Raw genomic sequence first — 22,910 nt, forward strand, 5'->3', positions numbered from 1 at the left:
TAAAATACTTGTAAAAACTTAGATTTATAATTTAATAATTAAATTACTTTTTCCAGCTATAGCTAAGATAACCTTTAGCAATCAATTTCATTTCACCTTACTGTTTAGAATGACATACATTTTAATAAATAAATGCTGTTGACATCAGCAAACTGTTATATTAACTTCAATTTACAAGGCTAAATGTAGTTTACACAATTCCTCTCACTGTAACAAAAAGACTTTTTTTAAGCTTCAATAATATCTGTGTGTTCCAAACCATGCAAAATGAATGATGAACTTTGTTTAAACAACAAAGAGGGTACAGTTTTATCAAAGTTATTTGCTACAGACAAGCAATTTAAAATAGGTCCTTGGTGATTCCATTTAGAAGACATTATCAACATCAGTTAAGCTGGCTGGGTCATGAAACTACACAAGTGAAAAAGTAAGTCATCTCTGATAAAATCAGTTCCTTTTTCAGAACACAAAGCAGTGCAATTCTCTACTATTACACCTGCCACTGAAAGTTTTATAACGAAGAAGGGTTGTGCCCAGCCGGTGTGGCTCGCTGGAGCATCTACCCATGAAACAGGAGATCACAGTTCAATTCCCAGTCAGGGTATATGCCTGAGTTGTGGGGTCAATCCTCAGTAGGGGTCATGCAGAAAGCAGCCGATCAATGATTCTGTCATCATTGATGTTTCCATCCCTCTCTCCCTCTTTATAAAATCAATAAAAACAATTTAAGGGGGGGGGGAGAGAGAGGAGGGGGGAGGAGGAGGACGGGGGGGAAGGGGAGGGGGGGAGGAGGAGGAGGAGGAGGAGGAGGAGGAGGAGGAGGAGGAGGAGGAGGAGGAGGAGATGATGATGAGAACTTGCAAACACAAATGCCAGTCGTGAGAACCAGAAAACATAGGCTGCCACTAGTAGTCAAATCCATCCAATTGTTGTCAAATGAACTTAGCAAAACCAGAACTTCCCTTTTTGCCTTTTTAAGAGAAGCTAGAACCCAGGATTTCTATGTAAATCTCCAATTTTTAAAATGTCAGCAACTAAATCAAAATTCTTAAACACTAGTAAGATTAAACAAACACGTAAGCCGGGTATATCACTCTAAAGCGGGGGTGGGGAACTTATTTTCTGCCGGGGCCATTCGGATATCTATAACAGCATTCACTTAACATAATTCACTTAATATAAATGTATGTTGCTATGAAAAAAGCTCCTACGTTTATTGAATTTCGAGTCCCATCTGAATTTGCCTTGGCAGGGCCAGACCAAATGATTTTGCAGGCCTTATACAGCCCACAGGCTACCCCTGTTCTAAAAGGTTAAGTCTACAAAAGAACAATTTCTAAATTCCATTTAAAAAATTAACCCGGTTAGCCTGGCCAATGTAGCTCAGTTGGTTGAGCATCACCCATGCACCAGGAGATTGCATTCAATTCCTGGTCAGGGCACGTGCCTGGGTTGTGTGCAGGAAGCAGCCAATTGATGATGTTTCTCTTATCAATGTTTCTCTCTCTCTCTCTCCCCCTTCCTCTCTCTCTAAAAATCAATAAAAACCTCTTTTTAAAAAATTTAACCTGGTTAAATATCTAACTTCAAAATTAAACTTATATGAGTCGATGAACCAAGCTGTGTATCAAATTGATAATATCTACACTAATAAAAGAGAAACATGGTAATTGGCGTATGACCGCTACCCTTTTCATTGGCTAATCAGCGAGATATGCAAATTAACTGTCAGCCAAGATGGCGGCTGGCAGCCAGGCAGCTTGAAACTAACATGAGGCTTGCTTGCTTCAGTGACGGAGGAAACAACGTTCCCCACCTGCAGCTGCAGGCCTCTGAGCGGGCAGTTTCAAACATTGTAACAGATACCGCGGGACTTCAGCCAGCAGATTCACAACATTGTATGCAAAGACCAGAAACCTACTTTCAGCCGTGGAGGCAGGCCTAAGAGCTGGAGCCAAGCCTCAAGCTAAAGCTGGCCCAGAAAAAAAAAAGAAAAAAGAAAAAAAGGAGCAGTTGGGAACTTCAGTCACTCCCAGCCTGAAAATAGCCCTCAGCCCCTCACCCAGACTGGCCAGGCACCCCAGTGGGGACCCCTACCCTGAATGGTGTGTGACCAGTTGCAAACAGCCATCATCCCCTCCTCACCCAGGCTGGCCAGGCACCCCAGTGGGGACCCCTACCCTGAATGGTGTGTGACCAGCTGCAAACAGCCATCATCCCCTCACCCAGGCTGGCCAGGCACCCCAGTGGGGACCCCCACCCTGATCCAGGACACCCTTCAGGGCAAACCAGCCGGCCCCACCCATGCACCAGGCCTCTACCCTATATAGTAAAAGGGTAATATGCCTCCCGGCACCGGGATCAGCGTGACAGGGGGCAGTGCCCAAACCCCCTGATCGCCCTGCGGCTCTGTGTGTGACAGGGGGTAGGGCCACAGCCTCCCTATCCATCCTGCTCTGTTCGTGACAGGGGAAGGCGCCCCAACCCCCTGATCAGCCCTGCTCTGTGCCTGATAGGGGGGAGCTCCAAAACCCCCCTCCCCCACAGGCCCTGCTCTGTGTGTGACGGGTAGAGCCATAACCTCCCCATCGGCCCTGCCCTGAGTGTGACAGTGTCGGCGCCCCAACCCCCTGATCGGCCCTGCTCTGTGGGTGATAGAGGGCAGTGCCCCAACCCCCTGATGGGCCCTGCTCTGTGCGTGACAAGGTTCAGAGCCCCAATCCCCCTGATGGGCCCTGCTCTGTGAGTGACAGGGGGCAGTGCCCCAACCTCCTGATGGGCCCTGCTCTATGCATGACAGGGGGTGGCGCTGCAACCTCCCCATCGACCCTGCCTTGAGTGTGACAGGGGACGGTGCCCCAACCCCCCAATCGGCCCTACCCTGATCGTGACTGAGGGTGGCATCGCAACTTCCCAATCTGCCCTGCTCTGTGCATGACAGGGGGTGGCGCCGCAACCTCCCCATCGATCCTGCCTTGAGTGTGACAGGGGACGGTGCCACAACCACCCAATCGGCCCTACCCTGAGCGTGACTGAGGGTGGCATCACAACCTCCCAATCTCCCTGCTCTGTGCATGACGGGGCGGCGCCCCAACTCACCAATCGGCCCTGCTCTGAGCCCGACCAGGGGCTGCACCTAGGGATTGGGCCTGCCCTCTGCCACCCGGGAGCAGGCCTAAGCCAGCAGGTCGTTATCTCCCAAGGGGTCCCACACTGCGAGAGGGCACAGGTAGAGCTGAGGGACCCCCCCCCCCCAGTGCACAAATTTTTGTGCACCGGGCCTCTAGTCCTATATAATAGAAGGCTAATATGCAAATTGTACCCTGGACCAGGAGTTCGACCAGGGGGCAGGGCCATCCAGCCAACCGCCCACGGCCCCTGCCCCCAATTATCCCCCCCCGCACCCCAATTGGGGGTGGGGCCGGCTGGCCAACCTCTCACGTCCCCTCCCTTCAGCCAGGCCTGGCCCAATCAGCCCCGATTGGGGCAGGCCAGCTGGACCCCACCCATGCACAAATTTGTACACTGGGCCTCTAGTCCTATATAATAGAAGCCTAATATGCAAATTGTTCAACTGGGAGTTCAACCGCTCACTATGATGTGTACTGACCACCAGGGGATGACATATAACAGGGCGGGCGTCAGTGACGCTGTGCTGGCAATGGGCAGCAGTGGAGGTGTTGCCAGCCCTGATGGTCCCTGATGAGAGCTGGACCATGGCGGGATGATGGAGCAGGTGAGTGAGAGATGCCAGGCCAAGGTGGGTGTGAGTGGGAGCCCAACCACCCTGCCAATCACCTCACAGACTACGACAAGTGGGGGGGATGGGGGGATGGCTGCCATAAGGCTCCCAGGCACTGAGGGAGCTGGGCGCGGGGGCCCAGCCCCCATCAGTCACCCCGCAGTCGGGATGGTGGAGCAGGTGAAGGGGCTACACCAGGCCAAGGCGGGGTCCCAGGTGGGGCTGCAAGGCTGGGGGCGTGAGCTGGGGCTGTGAGCCTGGGGGCACGAACCGGGGCCCGATCCCCGCAGGCCACCCCAAGGGACCCCACCCATGCACAAATTTGTACACCAGGCCTCTAGTAATCATATAAAAGGGAATGAAAACAGAACTAATCCAAGTAACTTTTGAGCAATTTATTTTAACATTAAGAACTGAAAAGAAATCTTGAGCTTTACTTAGAAAGCTTGCTTTTTACAGTGATACTAGAGGCCTGGTGCACAAAATTTGTGCACTTGGGGGGGGGTGCCTCAGCCTGGTCTGCACCCTCTCAGTCCTCAGGGGATGTCCAACTGACAGTTTAGGCCCACTCGCTGGCAGTTGGACATCCTTAGAGCTGCCACAGAAGTGGAAGAGGCTCCCACCACAGCCACTGCGCTTGCCAGCTGTGAGCCTAGCTCAGGGCTTCTGGCTGAGCAGCACTCCCCCTGTGGGAGCACACTGACTCCTGCGTTGAACGTCTGCCCCCTGGTGGTCAGTGTGCATCATAGCGATCGATAATTCTGCCGTTTGGCCAATTTGCATATTAGCCTTTTATTATATAGAATGGCTGTAGCAATTATAACATTATTCTGTATGTATTCTGTGATGGAACAACTGTTGGAAACCAGAGTTCTTGTTGTGAGAAAAGGGAGATATAAATATAGAATGGAGAAGGCAAGTAAAATCTATCTATCTAAGCGACCAGCCGATAGCTATGATGCACACTGACCACCAGGGGCAGACGCTCAACACAGAAGCAGAAACCACAGGCAAGGAAACATGGAACAGACTGATGAATCTCAGAGGGAAGAGGGGAGAGTGGGAAGAGATTAACCAAAGATCTTATATGCATACTAAGTGGGGTCCCTCAGCCTAGCCCAGCCGTGGGCAAACTACGGCCCGAGGGCCGGATCCAGTCCGTTTGAAATGAATAAAACTAAAAAAAAAAGACCGTACCCTTTTATGTAATGATGTTTACTTTGAATTTATATTAGTTCACACAAACACTCCATCCATGCTTTTGTTCCGGCCCTCTGGTCCAGTTTAAGAACCTATTGTGGCCCTCAGGTCAAAAAGTTTGCCCACCCCTGGCCTAGCCTGTGGGGATCGGGCCAAAACCAGCTCTCCGACATCCCCGAACCCCGAACCGAGGGGTCCCAGATTATGAGAGGGCACTGGGCCTCTAGTGTATTAGAATTGAATTAGAGGTATTAAATGAATTCATAGCTTTAAAAATACATATATACTAAATATAACGGGGTACCCTGAATTGGGTCAGAGAAAAGAAAAAGCACATTTATGGTAACACTAGTGAAATTAAAGCAAAATCTGTATTTTAATTAATAGCAATGTAATGATATTGATGTCCTCGTTTTGACAAATGTACTATGGTAACACAAAACATTAACCATAAAGACATAAAGAACTCTTTAGCACCTTTTCAACATTTCTGTAAAACGAAACTAATTAAAAAGTAAAATATTTTAATCCTCACCTGAGGATATGTTTTTATTGCTTTTAGGAGAGGGGGAGGAAGAGGAGGAGAAAGGGGGGGGGGGGAGAGAAACATCAATGAGTTGTCTCCCATACCCACCCAATCAGGGATTGAACCCACAACCTGGGTATGTGCCCTGACTGGATATCAAACCCATGACCTTTCAGTACACAGGACAACACTCCAACCAACTGAGCCACACCAATCAGGGCAAAAAATAAAATATTTTAAATATGTATTCAACAGCCGAAACCGGTTTGGCTCAGTGGATAGAGCGTCGGCCTGCGGACTGAAAGGTCCCGGGTTCGATTCCGGTCAGGGGCATGTACCTTGGTTGCGGGCACATCCCTAGTGGGAGATGTGCAGGAGGCAGCTGATCGATGTTTCTCTCTCATCGATGTTTCTAACTCTCTATCTCTCTCCCTTCCTCTCTGTAAAAAATCAATAAAATATATTAAAAATATATATATATATGTATTCAACATTATTGATAATAGACAAGTGGAGAGAGTCCAAAAGACCATCAATTGATGAAGAGATAAAGAAAACACAGTAGTACATCCATACAACAGATTGTCATTCAGCAACGAAAAGAAATTAAGTACTGCTACATGCTACAAGCTGGATGAAGCCTGAAAACATTATGCTAAGTGGAAGAAGTCACAAAAGACTACATATTGTATGGTTCTATTTATATGAAATGTTCAAAATAGAAGAGAAAGTAGACTGGTGGGCTGCCTAAAGCTAGGGGGTTGGGGGAAATGGGGAGCGACTGCTAATAGGTATAGGGTTTCTTTTGGGGGTGATGAAAATGTTCTAGAATTGATCATAGTGATGGTTGAACAATTGTGAGTATGCTAAAAACCAACAAACTATATACTTCAAATCAGTGAATTGTGTAGTATGTGAATTATAGCTCAATAAAGCTGTTAACAATGCATGTATGTGTATCTCCTCCTTCTCTCTGCTAAAAATAAAATCCAGAAGCAGTGTCATCCAACAAGCAATAAACAAATGCAGCACCTAAATTTTTATTTCTCTCTTTTTTTTTTTAAGGGACGGGGAGAGACAGAGAGAAAAACATCGATGTGAGAGAGAGACATTGATTGGTTGCCTCCCGCACGCACCCTGACCAAGGCCAGGGATCAAGCCTGCAACCTAGGCACGTGCCCCCCCGACCGGAATCAAACCCTGGACCCTTCAGTCCATGGGCCGACGCTCTATTCAATGAGCCAAACTGGCTACAACTAAATCTTTATTTTTTAAAACCAACCTCCACCGTAGGATACTAGCTGCTTGGAAAAATGGCCAATAATAGCAAGACTGGGCAAGAAGAGTACAAGATACCCTTAGAACATCTTATGCAAAGGAGAAAACAAAACAAAACCATTGCTCAAAGACTAATGGGGGCTTATCAAAAGGACACAGGAACTAGCTTGAAGAGTCTCCCATTGGCCAGTCTGTGAATAATTCAGCATCAAAATGAATGACAGTTATGGAGTATATAACACATTTGATTTTTTTAAGCCTTGTGTCCATACTGATATTATAAAAAGTGAAAGAAGAGGAGGGAAGGAAAGGAATACTCCTTACAATAGAATGCCAACTAATAAACATAATAGTAAAGATCAAAAACCATATTACACCCTAGCTCAGTTGATTAGAGCATCATTTCCACAGGCCAAGGTTGTGTTTTTGATTCACCATCACCCCACCCCCATTGGGGCACATTAATGCGTTAATGAATGCATTAATTAAGTGGAACAACAAATTGATGTCTCTCTGTCTCTCATCAGTGAATTATAAAAACCACATTACAATTGTCACAGTATTTAGATTTGAGAATTATCAATGGGTACTAAAACCACTGAGTAGAAGGGGATTGGAAATAGGATATTTATACAATCTCAGACTCTTCCCTAGAGATACTATTACAAAGAAATAAAATGTATCACCAGAAATCTGGTGGCCACCACTTCAACCAAGTAATCAAATTTTTTTTTTTAAATATATATTTTATTGATTTTTTACAGAGAGGAAGGGAGAGAGATGAGAGTTAGAAACATCGATGAGAGAGAAACATCGATCAGCCGCCTCCCGCACATCTCCCACTGGGAGATGTGCCCGCAACCCAGGTACATGCCCTTGACCGGAATCGAACCCGGGACCCTTCAGTCCGCAGGCCGACGCTTCATCCACTGAGCCAAACCGGCTTCGGCCAAGTAATCAAATTTAACATCACTAATAATTTGTCAAACTGATATGACATACCTTCTGTGATGCACTAAGAAGGACATCACATTAGTTATATAGTGATAAAAATGCATAGCCTTCATCTAATCATGAGGGATGAGGAAGACAAACTCAAACTAAAGGGCAGAATTCTAAAAAATCAAATGTCAATATCATGAAGAACAAAAGTCCAAGGTATTATTCTAGATTAAAGATTAAAATCTGAGAATCAAAAGATAACAGGAAAATCTCTAAACACTTGGAATTTAAACACACTTCTAAATAAGTTATGGTTCAAGAGGAAATTTAAGGAATTACAAAATATTGTGAATTGAACAAAAAGGAAAGACAACATAAAAATTTGTGGAATGCAGTTAAAGCAGCACTTACAGGGAAATGCAGGGGTGAGCAAAAATAGGTTTACAGTTGTGAATATGCAAAACAGTTTATTCCTTCAACTGTAAGAAAACAGAAAGAAAAAAGAGCACACAGCAAAAATAAACCCCAAGAAAAAAAAGAAAGAAAATAAAAAACATTGAAGAAAAACTGGCCGGGTAGCTCAGTTGGTTAGAGCATTGTCCTGATACACCAAAGTTCCAGTTTGATCCTTGGTCAGGGTACATACAAGAATCAACCAATAAATGCATAAATAAGTGGAACAACAAATCAATAACAAATCAATGTCTGTCTCTGTTTCTCCCTTCCTCTTTCTCTAAAATCAATCAATAAATAAACATTTTTTTACAGGTAAAAGGAAGAAATAAAACTCTCCCTATTCACTGGCAGGACTCTATGTAGAAACTCCAAGTAATCTACCAAATAAGTAACAACTAAACGTAATCAGTGATACTAGAATCAGTGATACTAGAATGGATCAGGAAACAGAAAAACAAAAAAATGCCGTAATGTATATTATTGGAAAAATTTTAATGTAGACTATATATCAGATAATTTTGTAACAAAGCTAATTTTCCTAATGTGATTATTGTATTGTGTAAGAGAATGTCCTTGTCCTTCAGAAATACATGCTAAACTTATTCTCAAACTAGAGTCCCAGTGCACAAATTCATGCACAGGTGGGGTCCCTTAGGGTGGCCTGAGGGGATCAGGCCCCAGCTCGAGCCCCCAGCCTTGCAGCCCTGCCTGGCACCCCGCCTTGGCCTGGTGCTGCCCCCTCACATGCTCCACCATCCCACCTGCCTGCTCCCTCAGGGCCTGGGAGCCGGGATGCGGCCCTGCCCCCTGCCACCACCACTGGTCGCTGTCTGTGGGGCAATCTGGCCCCCACTTGCTCCCACCTTGGCCTGGCACCACCCACTCACCTGCTCCACCATCTTGCGCAGTCCCCATACACCAACGGTTCTCAACCTGTGGGTCGCAACCCCTTTGGGGGTTGAACAACCCTTTCACAGGGGTTGCCTAAGACCATCAGAAAACACATATATAATTACATATTGTTTTTGTGATTAATCACTATGCTTTAATTATGTTCAATTTGTAACGATGAACATACATCCTGCATATCAGATATTTACATTATGATTCATAACAGTAGCAAAATTACAGTTATAAAGTATCAACGAAAATAATTTTATGGTTGGGGGTCACCACAACATGAGAAACTGTATTAAAGGGTCACGGCATTAGGAAGGTTGAGAACCACTGTTATATATGGTTTTTCTGATGGTCTTAGGCAATCCCTGTGAAAGGGTCGTTCAACCCCAAAGGGGTCGCAACCCACAGGTTGAGAACCGCTGCCATACACAATGAACTAATGGACTGCAACTAGCCTAAAGCTAAACCAAACCCAGGTCCACCCTGGAATGGAGACTCTGGACACTGGCTTTACTTTTAGCTCTGCTGAATCCCCAGCTGCACCTCTTCCAGGACTGGATTAAGGGAAATGAGATTTTGCAATACCAGGGATGTAATTCCACACAAATAACGCTTTCTAGCACATCTTATCCTCCCGTAGGGACCTCTGGAAATGCTTATTCCAATGGCACCCCAAGAACCCCACTCCCACTAGCAATGGAGAAAGACCATCCACACATTTCTCTGATAACACAAAGAAAAGGTATAAGGCCTAAGCCTAGGGCACTCCACCTTTAGAAGTAAGGAAAGAGAATCTAGAAAACATGACTGAGAAGCAACTGCCATAATTCAGAAAAAAACAAGTCAGGATGATATAGCATCCAGAAAACTATTGAGGTTTTTTAAATAATAGGGACTAATCAATTAACTTTGTCAAATGTTGATGAGAGGTAGAGTAAGACAAAGTGATAAAGTAGAGAAAATGAGTATGAGCAATTCTTTTTGACATTTTTTTGCTGTAAATGAGAAAGAAAAGTGGATGTGTGTGTGAGAAAGAAAACAGAGATGGTACAGTATGTTCACATGCTTATAAAAATGACTCAGCAGGAAAGAAAAGATGATACAGAAGAGAAAAAGGATAACACCGGAAGCAAAATCCTTAAATAGACAAGAGGCAACAGCACAGATGGAGGGGCCATATATATGTGGCTAACAGTAAGAAAGGGAAAAAAATTAAACAGACTTCTTGGTAATGAAACTGGAAGAGAAAAATGACTAGATAATGCTAAGGGTACATGTTTATATTTTGGGCCATAAGCTTAAAGTGAAACCAGTCAGTACTGTTACTTGCTTTCTCCAGTCACATTCAGCTGCTCAGGTTCAAGGAACCATAGAACTGGCAAAGAATTGGATTTAATCAGTTCTGAAGTTTTGCCCTGATTAGAGTGAAGAGATGAAAGAAAGAGTTGATAACTTGACCCCACAAAATAGTACAGAGCACTAGCAGGTATTAAAATTCTCACTCAATGAATCAATGTAATTGGGTAAGGAAAGAATTATATATAAGAGGATGACAGACAATGAAAATGTGGTTTGGCTAATGGCCTGGAGGTCTCGATGGAATGCCAGAAATGTCAAAATAGGGAACTAGAATATATGAGTTGGCAAAAGAAGAGACGGAAGTCAAAATTAGATGCTTATAGTTTTTAAGTTATAGAGTGGGTAATGAGGTCTAGGGCAATGTTCTTCACTCTGACTACACATTAGAGCCAGCTGGAACACATTAAAAATATCAGACCAATAAAATAAGAATTTCGGAGGATGGCACACAACTATCAATATTTTTTAGCTGCCCAGTCCATTGTAATGTTCAGTCAGATTAAGAACCAATAGTCTTGGGTGTGATCATGGAAGTGAGAAGCTGAGGCAGGTTGGAAAAGAAACTTGCAATCTGCAGATTCAAGAACTTCTAATGAAGTTTTCAACTATTATTCCCAATATAAATAAAAGCATGAGCTATGTTAAAAGTACTTTACATGCATTAACTAATTTTATATTCATAGCAGCTCAATATTTTTAATGATGAGGAAGAATGGAAGAGAATAGAGAACAGAGTGTACTGAATTTAGAGTCCTGGTTATAGTACTATTTAAAGACTAGAGTCCCGGTGCACAAAATTTGTGCACTCGGAGGGGTCCCTCAGCCCAGCCTGCGCCCTCTCACAGTTCAGGAGCCCTTGGGGGATGTCTGACTGACGGCTTGGGAGTGGGCCTAAGCTGTCAGTTGGACATCCCTAGCGCTGCCACGGAGGCGGGAGAGGCTCCCGCCACCACCTCTGCACTTGCCAGCCATGAGCCCAGCTTCTGGTTGAGTGGCGCTCCCCCTGAAGGAGCACACTGACCACCAGGGGGTGTCTGCCCCCTGGTGGTCAGTGCGCATCATCGTGACTGGTCGTTCTGCCATTCGATTTGCACATTAGCCTTTTATTATATAGGCTGAATTCTGGTAACTTAAATATAAACCCATATAATAGTTAAGTAGTTGTATTGGGCACCTACTTAAAAAAAGATGTAGAGCTAATAAGCCAATCTATATCTATAAAAGGCTAAGTGTCCATCTGACCGGTACCTATGACATGCACTGACCACAAGGGGGAAGGCGCTCAACGCAGGAGCTGCCATGACGCACACTGGCCATCCTATCTAATAAAAGAGAAACATGGTAATTAGTGTACAACCGCTACCCTTCCCATTGGCTAATCAGGACGATATGCAAATTAACTGTCAACAAAGATGGCGGTTAATTTGCATATGTAGGCGCAATGCTGGGAGGTGAAAGGGGAAGAAGCCGCCTGCCACACGGTGATTGGAAACCGAAGTGGCAAGGTAAAAGTGGCCCTGGGGCCCAAACGGAAGGAGGCAATGGTGGGGCCCCACCCCCTGTGCGGCCAGGCCATCGGTGCGGAGATCAGGCAGAACATGGGGATGACAGGGGGCCCCCCGCCCGTGTGCAGCCCGCTCTGTGTAAGGCCAGGCCATCCCCGCGGAGCTCAGGCCGAACAAGGTGATAACAGCCCCGCCCCCCCCGTGCAGCCCGCTCCTTGTAAGGCCAGGCCATCCTTGGGGAGCTCAGGGGGAAAGCGGCAAAGGCGGGGTCCCCCGTGTGCAGCCCGCTCCAAGTGCGGGCAGACCATCGGCAGGCAGCTCAGGCTGAACGATGGCAGGGGTCCCCATCCCGTGTGCAGCCCGCTCTGTGTATGGCCAGGCCATTGGCGTGGAGCTCAGGGGGAAAGCGGCGAAGGCGGGGTCCCTGCCCGTGTGCAGCCCGCTCCGTGTAAGGCCAGGCCATCGGCATGGAGATCAGGCGGAATATGGGGATGACAGGGCCCCTGCCCCATGTGCAGCCCGCTCCGAGTGCCGGCAGGCCATTGGCAGGCAGCTTAGGCTGAATGATGGCAGGGGTCCCCGCCCCGTGTGCAGCCCGCTCTGGGTAAGGCCAGGCCATCAGCACGGAGATCAGGCGGAACATGGGGATGACAGGGCCCCCCCTCCCCGTGTGCAGCCTGCTCCGTGTGCAGCCAGGCCATCCATCGGCAGGCAGCTCAGGCTGAACGATGGCAGGGGTCCCCGCCCCGTGTGCAGCCCGCTCCATGTAAGGCCAGGCCATCGCTCTGTGTTCAGCCTTCCTGAGTGCAGCCCCAGCCATGGGTGCAGGGCTCAGATGGAACATGGTGATGGCGGCAGCCCCGCCCCCTGTGCGCCCAGGCCATGGGTGTTGGGCTCAGGAGGCTCCACCAGCAAAGCGGGACTGTGGATTGGGAATGGGCACAAGGCAGACCTCCTGGTCCTTCCCCTCAGCTGGCAGGCTCCTATCAATCTTCAGTTTCTACTGAAAGGAATGTGGCGCCTCCACTGCGCAGCCTCCCAGGACTGGGACTCGCAGGCTCCGGAGTGGAGACTTCAACAAGGACTTCAGAGCCTGCTCAGGGGAATAACCACCACCTCCCTACTCCACAGCTGCTTCTGTGTCTGCAAGAAGTGCGCATGCTCCTCCCTGTGACATGGGCAGGGTGAGAGCCTGAGTTGAGGGGTTCCACCATAGCATAGCAGCTGGACCAGTGCAGGGATAGAGGGAGGGAGGGCGGGGAAGGAGCAAGGGGGAAGCCCTGGTTCCCTGCTCCTCCTCCCACAGGCATGGCCCTGGCTGCTGTTATGATAAAAGGAGTTGTGTTTTTCTAACTCTGTCTGGGTAAAGGAAACAAGTGTCTGTGGATTTCTGATCTTATTCTCAGAGCTGCCAGTTAATCCCTCTTGATGCATCATATCCAACCTCCATAGGATCCAAGGGGCAGGATCAACCTTCCTTCCATAGTTGAGGAAATTGACCAATAAACACAGGTGTCTCTTGCCTCAGTGTTAACTACCACAGAAATCTCCGGGTAATGACTCAGATTCTATATCTAAGGGTATATTTTCTTCTGTTTTCATGTTTAATTCAGCCCCAAGAATCAAATAATACAATAAGAATAAAATGAGTTCAGGGGGCTCAGCATTGTAGTCCCAGGGCCTTTTGTCCCATACAAACCGCAGAGCTCAGTTATCCTGAGATGAAAGGAAAGAAAAGAGAAACATGAAAGGTTTCCCAGCTCAGTCACAGAGACATCTCATAACCACATATTAAGGACATGGCATTAACTTAGGAGTGGAAAGGACACAAATGGAATAGAATATGGAGCCACTTGGAGTGAGCAGGCCAGCAGGGGACAGTTGGGGGCAAGCAGGCCAGCAGGGGGTGAGGGCAGTTAGGGGCAAGCAGGCTGGCAGGGGGGGTAGTTGGGGTGAGCACACTGGTACAGGGGGAAGTTGGGGCTGATCAGGCTGGGGGGGGCGGCATTTGGGGGTGAGTAGGCTGGTGGCGGGGGGAAGTTGGGGGCAAGCAGGCTGGCAGGCAGAGTGGTTAGGGGCAATCAGGCAGTTAGGCAGGTGAGTGGTTAGGAGCCAGCAGTCTCAGATTGTGAGAGGGATGTCCGACTGCCAGTTTAGGCCCGATCCCTGTAAACCAGCAGTAGGACATCCTTCCAGGGGTCCCAGATTGGAGAGGGTGCAGGCTGGGCTGAGGGACACTCCCCCTAGCCCCCGAGTGCACAAATTTAAAAAACTAGTTTAAAAATAAACGGCGCCAGGTCCAACACTCGGCTTCCCCCAAGTGGGACACAAGGCCCCACCACCAGCCCAGAGCAACACCCCACCAAATCGCAGCCGATGCTGCCATGGCACAAAATGCCGCCCATAGCCAGGCCAGCCCAGAAATGGTGGCTGTGGGCGCTCGGGTAACGATGTCATGTAGCAACATCCGGCTTCCTCTCCCTAGCAACTAGCCTCCTTGGAGTTTCTTCAGCCCAGGAACACAACTTGCTGTATAGCCAGGTGGAGACATTTCACACTTAACCAAATGTTTGTGAAGCATTTTCCCATGCCTCATCTCATTTGATTCTCACAGAAGTCCTGGAGTAGGTAGATAGGAGGCTCAATAGAATCCTATTTTCTTTTCATTAGCTGGAAAATGGAGATTTAGAAAGCATAGAAACTTGACCCAACTGAAAAGAAGAAATGGTGGACCTTGAAAATGACTTCAGGTTTTTTCACTGCGTACAATATAGTCAAACACTGCTGCAGTTAAATATTTTACCCTTTGTTCTCCCTGCGTAATCTACAATAACAATCTGCTTCATGTTGATATTTACTACTGTGTTGCTGACAATTACCTGAAAAAGAAGTTGGGGTGCTTCACTGGACTGGAAAAAGTTTAGCTAAATCAGAAAGCAGGTCTAATTAAGCAAGTTTATTCTATATCTATAAAAGGCTAAAATTGATTTGTGCATTTGTCATTGTCGATTGTGAATTTGGTTGACACTTCTATTATAGAGAAAGGGCGAATAGAGATACTAAAATATTTCTTCTAATTAATTTCCTTTCAATGTGCAAGAATTTGTGCACCAGGCCACAACTATGTATGTATGGTGCCAGATGAGTCCCAGAAACATCAGGTGGAACATATTTTAAAGTAAGCATATGATTATCTAACCCAGTGATTCTCAACCGTGGCTGCACATTAGAATCACCTGGGAATCTTTTTAAAATCCTGATTGAGACCCAGAAGTCAGGATTTTAAAAAGATTCCCAGGTGATTCTAATGTGCAGCCAAGGTTGAGAACCACTGGTCTAACCACTAAAATGTACACCTGAAACTAATACATAATAATACTGAATGTATTTGAAAATACTGACTGTAATTGAAAAATTTTAGAAAGACTACTCCAGCAAAAAAAAATCTTTATTTTTCAAAGATGTAAAAAGTAATTTGGCTTGGACCATCGTGTTAGCAAAGTGATTTCATTATAGCATTATTTTAAGAATAAAAAGTAGACTTACTAAAATGTCAAAGATAGAAAAGGGTTAAATAAACTGTGACAGTAAAACATGTTATGCTTAAAAAGACAACAATATGAACATTAACAACAGAATTATAAACAAGTATAGATAGAAGTAGTAATATTATACCAATTAATATATTATGCACGTGTACTAACCACTACAATGCACTCTTGAAACTAATACAAAATAATATTGAGAAATAATAAAATAAATGAACAATATTAAACATATATATTATACAGCCCTGGCCAGGTAGCTCAGTTGGTTAAAGCCTGGTCCTGACACATCAAGATTTCCAGTTCAATCCTTGATCAGGGCACATACAAGAATCAACCAATGAATGAACGTAAGTAATTGAAACAACAAATCAATGTTGATCGGTCTATCTGTCTCTATCTCTGTCTCCCCCCTTCCTCTCTCTAAAAGCAGTAATTTTTTTAAAACGTAAAAAATACATATAATGCAAGTACAATAGAATTAAAGTATACAGAAAAATGTAAAGATAAGAACTAATTATTTTCCTCTAAATTTCCTTTAATCATGTTACATTCTTTTCCAATAAAAAGATTTTCAAATACCAATTTTGGCTCTATTACTCCTATTTATATAAGTACAGTACTATGTCAAGTATAAGTAGAAAAACATTAAACTTTATAAACTACCTAACTTTGTCGCACAAAAATAGTTTTAATTTTTTAAATTAATTTATTTATTGTTGACAGTATTACAGATGTTACCCATTCTCCCTACTTTTGCCCACCCTCTAACAAGACCCCCCACCCCAGGCCTTCACCACATTTTTTATTTCAAATAATAATGCCAAAGACCTACTGTTCCACACCAGCTGTACTATTTACAACTCTTTCTCCCAGTTTTAACTCTTATAAAGGTATCTTCAATTCCAACAAAGCACCCCATTATTACAAGTCTGTCAAACTGACAATCTGAAAGAGGTATAAATTGTGGCACCAGCATAGAGAAGATAAAATTTTAATCTATGTATTATTATGAAAGCTTATTTGTCCTTACTACCTAAGTTTCAGTAAACATATTATATTGGAAATTCAAACTAGAACAGAAATTGCGTTTTGCAAATCAGAAAGACCAAGTGAGACAACCTGTCTCTGACTCAGCAGCTTTCTTTTTACATACAACCTGTACTTAAGCTGCAAGGATAAAACTGAGCAGCAAAGCCAATGTGAAATCAATATCTGTCTTGGCAAGAAACTCCAACGAAAATACAAAATGTTTTGGTCTTTAACTCACAGATATACAAAGAGCAAAGGTACCTGGTTGGGTTATTATTCATCATGCAAAATCCTATGTGTAGCTACAAATTAGCTTTTATCAGAGATATTTAACATGTTTCTTTATAGAGAATACTTCAAACAAGTAACTTCCAAGTCTGGCACCAGGACTTGTTATAACCTACACACCACTGCAGTTCCTTGTAATTTAAAACATTTGCGTTTTAAGAACAATCCTCACATGCCGATTTCTTCAGCTGAAAGTTCCAGTTTCTACTACAAAATACTATACGTACTTCCACAACAGAACGCACTAATTTACAAATGGTTCTCGAGTAAAATGCTCCAAAATACAACTTCAACATTTCCGTCGTGGATTTTCTATTATCCAAATTAACAATTCTAAACAGTAGTGCACTAGTGAAACATTATCAGTCCGCTAACATCGGTAATACAAAAGATCAGCTGGGTAATCCTGTATGTCCACCGGAGACACCGACGAGGGGAAAGCGTGGCCTGAGTTTGCCATCCCTAGAGAAACGAGTCACAGCAGCCTCCATACAGGAGAGGCTTCCTCGTGAATACAAACCCATGTTCACTTCCGAGTTCCCAGTCCCACACCAAGAAGGCACTTCACCAACTCTTCGGCTGAAGTACCAACAAAATAAAATGCAGCGGGGGGGGGGGGGGGGGGAGTGTTCATGGTTATACTGATCAAGAAGAGAGGGACTAAAGCTCAGAAATGTTTACCTTCTCTAGCTAATTTTGCTCTCATCACGTGTACACACAACACTGCTCTGCATTGCAGAGAGCTGCTTCATACACATGATCACCTCGAATCAAATACCTGAAAACTTGGCGCCTTAGCACCCACATCCTCCCCTTTCTTACTAGACCTTTCACCTTCCGAAGAGTCGGAAAGGGAAGGCCGACTTCCACCGTAAACAGGGGCCTGGGGAGAACGCCTCCGCGCGGGGTTGCACACAATTAAGCAGGCGGCTTCAATGAAGCAGCCCATTTCCCAGACTACGAGGCTTGACAATCTCTCCGAGGCAAAAGTCAAACACGGCTGGAGGTTCATTACTGGACGTGACACTTTCCCTCTCGTTCGCACACGTAGCTGAGATAACTTGCCCTAAAGTTTGCCGTGTGAAACACTCAAATAATGGGGGGGGGGGTGCTATTTAGAAACTGGGTCATTCCTTATTTGTTCTGATGAGGCACGGCCTTAGGGAGGGAAAAGGTCTACGAAGCAGGAAAAAAAGGGGGGGAGGTGGGAGAAAAAACAACAGCATCCTCAATACAGAAAAGTTACATTACAGCTCTTTACAAAAGTCAGCCAGCACTAGGGGCTCATTCTTTGGTTTTGTGTTTAGTCACTCGGCGATGAATGGAACCTGCCTTTCTAAAAGTTTCCCCAACAAAGACGTCGCCAGGAGCGGCCACGGCAGGCAGAGGAGGAAATGCTCTCCATTTACCTGCGACACCTGCCCGCGCGCGCCCCGTTCTCGCCGCGGAGAAGCCCCAGCTCCCGCCGCCCGGCTGCAGCGCCCGCCCGAACGCCCCATCCCCGCCCCACCCTGCCCCCACCCAGGCGGCAGGCGCCCCGGGAGTCCCGAGGGCCCAGATCCCCGGGCTTCCCCGCGAGTGGTTCTCAGGAGCCCGGGCGGTGGCGTGGGGAGGCCCTTCCTGGCCCAGCCTCTCCCCCCATCACGCCCCGCAGGTTCCGGGGACTCCCCGCCCCCGGAAACCGCGGAGAAACTAGGCCGGGACGCCGGCCCCGACCCCTCTCCGCCTCCTCGGAGACCCCCCGCAGGCCGGCCTCCCGAGCTCCCCACCCCGCGTGGCTACCTGCCCCGCGCCCTCCCCGCACGGGAGCGCGGGCCCCGAGAAGGCGCGCGCGGGGAGCCTCTGCAAAAGGCCCTCCGCCGCCGCTCACCTGCCGCCGCTCCTTCAGCGCCACCCGGGCACGGCCCCTTCCTGGGGCATGGACGCACCGGCTTCGCGGCCTGGGCGCCCTTGGCGGGGCCGGGCGGGGGACTGGCTCTCGCGGCCGCCGCGGCCCTCTCTGCGCCTGCGCCGCCTCCGGGCTGGGTCTTGGGGGGCGCCGCGCGCTGCGCGGGTAACGGCCAGGAGCGCGGACTCGCGGCGGCGCCTCTTCTCCACCGAGGCCGGCCGTGCGGGCTAGGAGCTGTCCGCGGCGCGGCCGTCCAGACCGCCGACGGCCATGTTTCTGTTCCCTTTTTCTTTTTTTCCTCCCCTCCTTCCGCCCCTTTCCACAGAACAGCACTTTCCTACCCTCCTCCCTCTCCTTTTCCTACTGCGGGGGCGGGTGGAAGGGCGAGGGGGAGGGGCGGGGCGGGGAGGATGCGGGGGCGGGGCGCCGCGGAGCCACGCCCCCCGGGAGGCCGAGGCCGCGGCCCGCGCTCCTCCCCCGCCCGCCGGGACCCCCGCGGGTGCGCGGTGCCGACCCGCCCAGCCAGCCTGCAATCCCCGGCTCTGCGTCGGAGCTGCAGTCGGAGCAGCAACAGTGGGACAGAAAGGACCCAGGGCGCTCCCCGGCACCCCTCCCTGCGGGGCCCAGACTCACCGTTTGCCGCGGGTTATTGCCTTGGCCTCGGGCAGGTGGCGGCGGCGGCTCCTCGGGGAAAGGGACGCCCAGGCGCTCAGAGTCGCAGAGGAGCGTGCGGGGCGGGATGCAGGTCCCCGGACCAGGAGCTCCCTTCCTTCCCGAGGCGGGAGCTGGAATTTCCACTCGTGACTATGGGCCTCCGAGACCCGAGAGAGACCCGCCGACTGGCGCTCCCGAAGGTCCCTTCCCGGCCGCAGCGCCCCAGGAGAGTCCTGGGCTGCGCTCCGCGTGGCCGCGGCGGCCGAGATTTCGGAATGGGAACCGCGAATGTGGAAATGGCTCATGTAACTAATCAGTGCTCTCCTGTCTCCTGAGTAAGTGCAGCTTCCTTATCTACGGGGACGCAGGCACTGTCGTTTCGCCTGAATGCAAGTTTGGCGAGGTTTTTGTTTTTGACAACAGTGTGAAGGTCTTACAGTAAATGAAAAAGAATGGTTATCTGGTAAGAAGCAAATGGTTTGAAACAAATTAGGAGAACTTTTTTTTTTAATTATTGGAATTTGGAGAACTTTTACCTGCCAACTAACCTTTCCCCCCACTAAGAAATATTTCGAGTGACTTCACAGGTTCCATGGCAGGTCAAAATTAGAACTGGTAAGATCTGTGCATATCTAATGAGTATTCATATATAATGACCATTTTTCTCTTGAGAGTTAATCTCTCACTCAATCTGCATTTTCTGGCAAAAAGTATGAGATTAGAACTCGGTCATGAAGGCCCTGTTGTCAACTTCTGAAGTTTGTTGCATATATGGATAATTTGAATTTTGTAGCCAACAGCAGAAACTGCTTTCCTAACCACATTAGCAGTTAGAATCAGTTCAGTTGAAATGCACAGCAATAGAAATAAAGCTTATTTAGTCATATTTTGGAGGCAGTTTGAGCCCATTAGTCATATTTTGGAGGCAGTTTGAGCCCATCGAAAACCAATCTTTGATAGTGACAATCTAGACAAGTTTAATGCTTAGGAATTTAGCTTGTGGCCTTATTGTTCCTTTCTCAAGGTGAAATTAATAGTTTAGAAACATCTAATATAGATCAAAATTTTTAATGGATACATTTCTTTTTAAAATATGTTTTCATTGATCTTACAGAGAGAGGAAGGGATAGAGAGAGAGAGTTAGAAACATAGATAAGAGAGAATAATCCACCAGCTGCCTCCTATACGCTCCCGTTGGTGATCAAGCCAGCAACCTGGGCATGTGCCCTGACTGGGAATCGAACTGGCCAGCTCTTGGTGCATGGGACTAGACTCAATCAACTGGGCTTAATGGGTACATTTCATTGACATTCATGGGTTGAGAGGTTTCTTCCCCTTTCCCTGTTTTTTTGCACCCACAGGAATTAATATGAAAGAAGCCAATATATCTCTCCCATTTGATTGATGGATTTCTCTCAATTGGCAATGTAAGATTTAAGAATTTCTTTAATTATTTTCATTATTTTAATTGTCCTATAGATTTACCATAAAATTTTCATTGCCATTTTCCACCCCAAATTTTATAGAATGAATTTGTATGTTTTGGGCCTAATTTTTTGTCTAAGGCAGCTATTCTTAAGTCTAAAAGCCTTTGATTCAACAACCTTCTCAACTGCACTCATATATCCAGAACTAAAATAGTTCATTTTAATTTTTAACATGTAACTATTTTTTAATTTTTTTAAATAATACTTTTATTGATTTTAGAGAGAGAGAGAAACATCAATGATGAGAGAGAATCATCATAGATCAGCTGCCTCCTGCACGCCCCCTACTGGAGATGGAGCCCCAAACCCTGGGCATGTGCCTGAGTGGGAGTGGAATTGGTTCATGGGTGGACACTCAACCACTGAGCCACACCAGCTGGGCTAACATATAAATATTTGTCTAAAAAGTGGGAGGGGAGCTGGAGAGTCCAATAACAACATAATTGTCATAATCACTTTAATATCGCAGTTTCAGTTGAGCCTATATAAATAAAAGATAAAAGAATCATCATTTAAAGAAGGCAATACAGACATCTGACTGGGCATAGTAACTGCAGGTTTTTGTGGATCAGCAGTGAAAAAGAGTTGAATGGAAATGTTGAAATTTTCTTAAAATTCTATTTTTTTAATTTTATTTTTCAATTAAGAGATTTTTGACAGTCATCTTCAATGCTGCAGCATGCCATATTATTTTTATCTTATACTTGTTCTTATCATAAACTTCTATACATGCCCTGGTCAGTTTGGCTCTGTGGACAGAGCTTTGGCCTGTGGACTGGAAGGTCACAGGTTTGATACCTCAGTAGGCTTTCCCTCCTGGGAGCATGCCAGGAGGCTTTGCCTTGCCTTTTCCCTCCCCCACGCCCCTTTCCGTCCCCCTCCCCCTCCCCCTTTCCCTTTGTGTATTACCACTACCTTCCTCACTCCCAAGCTCCTAGGGCCCTTCCTTTGCCTCCATAACTCACTTCCTCACCCCACCTCTTCTATGAATTACTTCTTCTATCTCTGTAATTTTCTAAATAAATGTTCTCTTATAATTGGGAAAAAAAGGATGAGAGGGTAAGTAGGAGTTTAGGTAAAACACAATTGGACATATATTAAAGTAGAGTGATTGGTGCTTGAGGGTTTCTTATGTTGTTCCCTACTTCGTATGCCTTTTTGAAATTTTCCAATAAATAGTTGTTTTAAGTATTTCATGGAATCATAGGTTTGGAGCTGAGGGTGATCTTTAGAGATGATCTATTTTAATTATTTCATTTGCTAGATGGGAAATTTAAGGCCCAGTGACATTTAAGGACTCACCTAGAGTCTCCCAGTCTCCGTTTCGGTGATTTCATAGTTGAGTATTGAGGAGAAACTGCTAAATTCATCATAGCTCTTTATTTTCCCAAACAGAATAACTTGCTCCAGATTCCTTGGGACCGCTTCCACAACATGAAAATCTGAGCCTGCTCTTCACTGCCACCTGTTGCAGACTGGCAAGTTATCTGGTTCCATCGATTTTTGAAAACAGGGTTTGAAGGCCTGGTGCTTCACACCTATGGGTGCTCTTAGTTATTCTTTGAGAAATAGTTTTAAGTAAGAATGACATCAACAAACATTGAATCTGCTTTACTCATATAATACCTAAAGGAGCCAGTGTGTTCTACTCCCCACAGGGAGTGTAAGCACATTCTGTACTTTGTTCTCCACTCCAATATCTTCTCTGGCTGGGTCTCAGCCTCAGCATTATTAGAATGCACTCTCCTACAGCCTTTTGGGGTTACTCAGCACATTCTTTATCCGGCTGCTGTTTCTAACCTATAGGCCAAACATGGCTGAACTAGGAGTAGAAAGGACTGACGCAGAGCTCTTGGTTTTGAGTCAGAGGAGAGTAAGTGATTCTGAGAACAGTGTCCTAAGGATCATAAAGAAGAGTAGGGCCGAAACCGGTTTGGCTCAGTGGATAGAGCGTTGGCCTGCGGACTGAAGGGTCCCGGGTTCGATTCCGGTCAAGGGCATGTGCCTGGGTTGTGGGCACTTCCCCAGTGGGGGATGTGCGGGAGGCAGCTGATCCATGTTTCTCTCTCATCGATGTTTCTAACTATCTCTCTCTCTTCCTCTCTGTA

The 22,910-nt window shown here is 46.5% G+C and overlaps 1 protein-coding gene across 6 annotated transcripts in view; it reads right to left on the reverse strand.

The window, feature by feature from the left end:
- DENND4C (DENN domain containing 4C) overlaps nucleotides 1-19,533 on the reverse strand; it is a 133,291-nt gene extending 113,758 nt beyond the window's left edge. For 2 of the 6 annotated variants that reach the window (XM_059656569.1, XM_059656568.1), the window contains exon 1: nucleotides 18,644-18,989. The gene's annotated coding sequence lies outside the window, so the exon portion shown is untranslated. Of the gene's footprint in view, nucleotides 1-18,643; nucleotides 18,990-19,294 lie in introns of those variants that run through there. The other 4 variants (XM_059656566.1, XM_059656567.1, XM_059656565.1 and 1 more) reach the window with 3 other exon arrangements.
- Nucleotides 19,534-22,910: the final 3,377 nt, after the last annotated feature.

This window comes from Myotis daubentonii, chromosome 11, assembly GCF_963259705.1.
Source record: "Myotis daubentonii chromosome 11, mMyoDau2.1, whole genome shotgun sequence".
Taxonomy (NCBI): Eukaryota; Metazoa; Chordata; class Mammalia; order Chiroptera; family Vespertilionidae; genus Myotis; species Myotis daubentonii.